The 6,880-nt window shown below is 36.2% G+C and overlaps 1 pseudogene across 1 annotated transcript; it reads right to left on the bottom strand.

Moving 5' to 3' along the window:
* Positions 1-5,036: 5,036 nt before the first annotated feature.
* On the bottom strand, positions 5,037-5,480 carry LOC108541864 (40S ribosomal protein S26-like; annotated as a pseudogene). The gene has a single exon (XR_001889088.1). The product of XR_001889088.1 is annotated as a 40S ribosomal protein S26-like (transcript).
* Between the last annotated feature and the right edge of the window lie 1,400 nt (positions 5,481-6,880).

Below are 6,880 nucleotides of genomic sequence, written 5' to 3'. Positions count from 1 at the left end.
ATTTAAAAACTAAATCTTTCAAGATTATATTCATTCAAATGGAAATAGCTAAATTTGTGCATGAATATCAGATGACTTCTTCCTGCCTTGGTTACTAATGAATGGCCAAGCTTGTTTCCATAAATAAATGGGCACTAGGATGTTTTTTTAAAAATACATGTGGCTCAAGATTAGACTTCTTCCGCTTTGTGGTATCACATGTCTGACCACAGCAACTATTTTAAATCATGGTCTATGATTTTTAATGACATCTAACCCACACAAAGGGTCATCATTCTTAACTAGATGTGTGTGACGTGTTTAATTGCAATGTGTTTTTTTGTGTGTGTTCTTGTTTTTCTCTTTATCATTTTAACATGTATTTCTATAATACTTTGGTAATCCTGAAAACACTCAGGTCACCTTACAACATCGAGACAGGCATAGACCACTGTTTCCTTAAGTCTATAAAGTTTTGTTATAAAAATTGGCTAGCCAACTGTTCTTGGCCTAACATTAATCTAATAAAAGTGTTTCCAAAGAAAGTTTATGGAGTGAAAATTAATTGCTATTATTTTCAACTTTAGTTGAATTTTTAAATAAAACACTAAAACTGAACAATAGTATCTAATACTACTATTGGAATTCCATAGCTGGGCATGGCAGTACATGCCTATAATCCCAGCTACTCAGGATGCTGAGGCAGAAGGACTACTTGAAGCCAGCAGTTCGAGACTAGCCTCAGCAATATAGAAAGACCCTATCTTACATGAAATACAGAAAGCAGGAAAGAGAGAGAGACAGATGGAAGGAGGAAAGGAGGGACGGTGAGAAAGACAGAGAGAAAGAGAGAGGGGGAGGAGGCGGAAGGGAGGGGGAAAGAGAGAGAGAGAAAGAAAGAGAAAGAAAAGAAAGAGAAAGAAAAGAAAAGAAAAGAAAGAAAGAGAAAGAAAGAAAGAAAGAGAGAAAGAAAAGAAAGAAAGAAAGAAAGAAAGAAAGAAAGAAAGAAAGAAAGAAAGAAAGAAAGAAAGAAAGAAAGAGAGAGAAAGGAAGGAGGGTTGGAGGGAGGGAGGGAATATTTGGTCAGTTGTATTGTTTAAAAAATCATTACTATTGTGGGTTTATGAGTTTTTGACAGTGTTTTAGGGTATACAAAGGGTTTAACACATGCAGTGTGTTGTCCCAGATAGAGCATCTACTTGAAGACAAACAGGGCTACATTCAAATCCTGTGAACTTCAGCAACCTAACTATTTGTATTATCTTGGTGAAACAGATAATAATAGTAATAATAATAAAAATAGAGAGAAAGTGAGAAAAAAGAAATAGAAATCAATATCAGCAATAAATACTAAAATAAAAATAATAGGGGTTAAAGGCATAGAGAATATGGAGATAGAGAAGGTTTACATAAGTGTGTTCAGGGAAAGCCCCTGTGACGAGACAATGCTGGAACCTGAAGGAACTATAGAGGTGAGCTTTGTGCTTTTATGAGAAGAGCATTTCAAGGAGAATGGAAACCAAGTACAAAGTGCCCAACCTACCAAATGGGATTTATCGCAGGGGAGGACTATTATAAAACAGCCAGGTAGTTCTAAGAATCCAGGTGCTGACAGCAAGCACTGGGTACTTGGCAACTTGGCAAAACTCTGGCAGAGATTCTCCACCCCATCACAATGCAGGCATAGCACAGAAAGAAGAACTACATGGGGTCTCTAGACAGCTGGACTTGGGAAGCTGTAGAAGGCTCCACTGCTCGAGCCATGGAAGAGCATGGAAATTGCTAGAGGACTGGACTCAAAAGGGCTTTCATCAGAGACAAGGAACATTCAGCAATGACCCACCTGGGTCAGCAACTGAGGACTCTACAGGATCAGAGATGACCAGACCACCAGAGTAGCTCAACCACCAGAACAACAAGGTAGAGTGGAGGGACTCCAGCATAAACAGAGGTTGGCAACCCAGGACCAGGTGAAGTTATCTTACTGTCTTAATATCACAATTATCCCAGAACAACTAGGTTTTAAAATTAAGTAAGAGGAGATGAGAAATTTTAATTTTTTAGATACATAGTTTAGTGAATTGAAATTCATATTTCCTCAACTGTTGAGGGCAACAATAATGCAAATATATATATATATATATGTATAAATATATATACATTTATGTATATACACACACACACTCACACACAAATATGCATTTGGCATGGAATACATACATTGCAGGCCAAGACATCCTTTTAATTCCCTACTCTTCTCTTCTGTGCTTTGTCATTAAGTTTATCTAAACTCTGGATATATCATCAATTGTGTATACACCAAATCCTGGATGTGCTAGGTAAATAATACTCTTCTGTAATTGAAGAAATAAATAACCACTGTAAAACTGCTATCAAGAAGTAGAGAGTGTCTGTCATGGGATCATAAAGCAAGGCTCTCTGAGCTGGTCTGGAAGCTCAGGGAAGGCATTCTAATTTGGTTTCCTGAGTCAGGGAGCCTCACCACAAGCCCGTCAGGTAGGTATTATAGGTATCATTATAGTTATTTCACAGATGAGGGAAAGGGAGATAGTGTTTGCCTCTGGGGAAGGTCAGACACTGGGGCACTCAAGAAGTGTCACGAGCTTTATTTAGACTTATCTGCAATAGTTTACATTTCATAAAGAAAATAGTTTTGTGTTTTATTTGTGAAATTAAAATTCATTTTATCTAAATTTAAATAACTCATGCTGGAAGTCACCCAGCAACTAAATGCCAACACTGGAATTTAACTCATTTCTGTCAGGCCCCAATGCTTCTAACCAAAATCCTCTAAAAAAAAAATAATAATAAAAATAAAACCCAAATTTCCCATAATAAGACAATGGGTATGTACATGATGGTAAAAATATATATATAAAGAGAGATTTGAATTCAAGGTCTGAGGTTCACGTGATTGTAATGTAGAGAGTAGGTCTCCAACAGATCTGCTGGCATTTGCAACCTATTACTGCTGATGAGCAAGTACTCAGAGCCCTTATTTGTGTTCATCCACTGTTCTACATAAAAGTTGTGACATTCCCTGGCTACTGGTGCTATAACTTGTGTATGCTGCTCTAAGGGATGAAGAAAAGACACAACACTTAAACAGACCCATAAATAAATATCAAGAGCAGCACCTGGGTCTTTGGCATCTCTCTAATGGCAGAAATCTTCCCTGTTGTCAAACGTACACACTCTCATAACCCATACATAGCACACACCGCCACCACCACCATCTCCACCTCCACCACCATTGCCACCGCCATTTTATCCAGCTCATTATTGGCAGAAAAGAGGGAAATTTATGGATAATTTAGAAAGTAAGAAAGAGTGATAGGCCTTATTTTATCACAATGTAGGCACCAATGTTTTTCTGCTTTGGAAATGGGAAGTATATAAGTCAGGAATTCTTTAATGTTACAGCAAAATAATGCAAGACAAAATGTAATTAAGCATGAAAGGAATTTATGTATTAGAAAGCTATTGGATAGTTCTCATCATCTCTAGGAGGCCCAGAAGTTGGAAACTTCCTCCCAAATCCTGCTGCAAAACTGTCCCACAAATTGGCGTCACCACCACCCCTGGGCACACATATTGCTGCTTTCAGGGCCAAAATCCCAGACACCAAGTGCCATCTGCTGCTACTGTATCCCATAGCACTAACGTGGGTTGTAGCTGTCACCGCCTCACCACTCTTGCCGACAGCATTCTGCAGTTCCTCTTTTTCAGGTAACTAACTTGATTCACATCCTGCCACAGACACAACTGATTGACAGATACTATGGCATGTGCCCCTGTCATAGCTAAAAGAAAGGCCGAAACATTTGTAATTTTTTATGTATGTAATGGAAGATGGGCTCCATATTATAAGGTAGAGGATTCTTCAAGAAGTTTTGGCACTGAGAAATCAAATTAAATGACAAACAGGAACAAAAGAATGCCATGATAGAGATGAAGAGAACCCGAAACCTCTTTTTCTGTCCTTGTTTCCTTTTCTGAAACAAGTGACTAAATACTCGAAGTCCATGGGGAACATGACAGATCCATTCTAAAAACTCACTAACACCTGCATGTTCAGCCAAGAAACAGCAAGTTCACATCTTATTTGAAGAAAACAAACCTTTATATAAGTGGAAGCATAGTATCACAAACTGGCGTACAGGAGTAAATAGGTGCCTGATTTGCTTCCAGTTAGCCAAGCCCAATAATGTCCTTCAAGCCTGCAGAACTATGTCCTCTGATGTTCCTCCTCCACCCTGAAACAGAGCCAATAGTGGCTGATCTTGTGTCTACCCGCAACCCTCTCTTTCGTGATGAAGCAACATGCAAGTGGAATCCCAAGATAGACAAATGTTGTCATTAGTTAACATTGATTAAACATAGTGTTTGCGTCGCTAAAATCCTCAGTACTATAATCATAATTTCTTATTCATGGGCTATGATAATAACTATGTGAAATCTATTTCTGATTAATCTTTCCACCTAGTCCTTAAATATAGAATATTAATATATTCAATACAAATATAAAAATAGCATTTGATTTTATATTTATTTAAATATATTTTTTCATCCCTAGTATACCTATTAAATATACTAATATAGAGCTATGTATCTAGATATATAAAAAGGTCAATATTTCAGCAAAAATTTTGCTATTAACTTTTCAAGGAAATTACATACTGGCTTTTAATTACAATGGCCTGTGATGACACCTAGTGGCTAATGGGCATATTTTGAAATCCCCAATTTGACCAATGTAAATGATTTTTAATTTTTTTAAAAATAAATACAATGACAGTGTTTCCTCTTGTGGATTTTGGCATTTTTTAAAAATAAAATAAGTATATAAAATTTCTCTTTCCTGTCACAAAGAAACTGAAAAAAGTTAACTATAATTAAGAAAGACCACCTTTTAAAAATTGTACCTAAATCTTCAGATAATATATTAGCTATCAATCATAGTTAAAAAGGAAGAAAATAACATTATTCAAGTTCAAAGTGAATGTAGGCATTGTAATCAGTTAACCCTCTAAAAATTTTTTTTTTTTTTAAGTACAATTTCCATTTTATTTTTCTCCAGAGAATAGTCTGTCTCAGTCTTAAGGACTCAGCTCCTTACATGGGCTTTGGTGGGGGACGTGGGGCAGCACCCGCAGGTCTAAATCGGGGAGGGGGTGTTCGGTCCTTGCGGGCTTCACGAGATCGATTCCTGACTACTTTGCTGTGAATTGCACAACTCACACAGTAATGTAGCTTCACATACAGCTTGGGAAGCACATAGGCATCAAAGACGCTCGCTTCAGAAATGTCCCTGACCGCTGCGGCCTCCACTATGTTTCAAATGACGAATTTCTTAATGGCCTTGTCCTTGGGCACGCATCGGGCACAGTTAGTGCAGCGAATAGGCTGCACATGGCCGCGGCCCTTTTTGGCACGACCGTTGTTCCTTCTTTTCTTTGTCATTTTGGACTTACGGACCAAAGAGAGCTAACCCTCTAAAATTATAAAAATATAAGGTGGAATCATTTAACATAAAATTCCCGGGATGGAAATCATAGATTTATAGTCCTGATTGTGCCTCAAATTAGTTGTGTGTCCTTGAGCAAATTGTGCAACCTCTCTGCGCCTCAATTCTATAATTAGTAATATAAGAAGGTCAGAATTTCCAGGCCTTTTGAGCAACTTCTTATGTGAGACTCTACAAATTGCTGTCAGTCACATAGCCTTCCTCATCTAGGCACCTGATCCTAACAACACAACAGAATATTAAATGCTCCATTCTGAACTCAAAGTTTAATATATATCAGCTTTTCTGGCACATATATTTTCTTTTAGATCATAAATTCATAATATGTACTTAATATTTAATTCATTTATAGTCTCAACCTTGAAATGTTTGGTAATTTTATTAACTATTGAACAAAATGATATTAATTTTGAATGTTTCCTCACGTTGCTTTACTAAAATGAAAAAGGAACCACTAGCATCTTTCCTTAATATTTAATAAGCATATCTTTTTCACTTTATTCTAGAAATTTATCATTTTGCATAATTCTATTAAGTCTTCTCACAGACTTCCACTGTCTACATCTGAAGAGCTCTAGTCCTGATAGTTTGAACGTTTGAACTCATTTTACAGTTATCCCTCCCTCTCCACACTAGGCACCCCCAACACACCCACACACCCACACACATGCACATTCTTACCATCTTTTTCTTACTATCTTTCTCTTCTTATATTTTAGTTTTCATTTTTTTAAAAAAGTTGATTATTAAATATTTCAAGCATAGAGAAAATTATAATATGTAAAACACCCATGGATCTATCACTTATTTTTGTAATCTTAACATTTTGTCATATTTTGTTCAGTAAAAAAAATGGAATACTGCACAGACAATTAAGATCCTGTATACCCATCTCCTGCTTCCATCTCTATCAGAAATCACTATCTATATTTGGAGTTTATAATCCACCTGCATGTCTTTATATTTTGATTACATATAACCAGGAGCAATACATGTATGGGTTTACATGTTTTAAAACATTGTATAAATGTTTATATAAGTATATATTCTTCTGCAATTTGTTTGTACAGAAGTTGTTAATTTCAATGCAGTAAAATTTCTGATCATTTTCTTTAAGTTTTATACCTTAGTTTTTCCTTAAGAAATCTTTCTGTAGCTCAGGATCATGACAGGTTCTGTACTAATTTTTTAATTAAATCTTTAATATTTTTGCCTTTAACCCATTGTTTTGGGTATAATGTAAGGCTGGTATCTAAGGTCATGGACTTTTTTTCTATACGGATAATCAACCATCTCAGCATCAATCTATTGAATAATCCATATTTTTGTGCTCTGATTTTCACCTCTGTAGTA

This window comes from Rhinopithecus bieti, unplaced genomic scaffold, assembly GCF_001698545.2.
Source record: "Rhinopithecus bieti isolate Rb0 unplaced genomic scaffold, ASM169854v2 scaffold_20206, whole genome shotgun sequence".
NCBI classification, from domain to species: domain Eukaryota; kingdom Metazoa; phylum Chordata; class Mammalia; order Primates; family Cercopithecidae; genus Rhinopithecus; species Rhinopithecus bieti.
The sequence above is the reverse complement of the archived record's forward strand: the minus strand, read 5'-3'. Positions and strand labels throughout refer to the sequence as shown.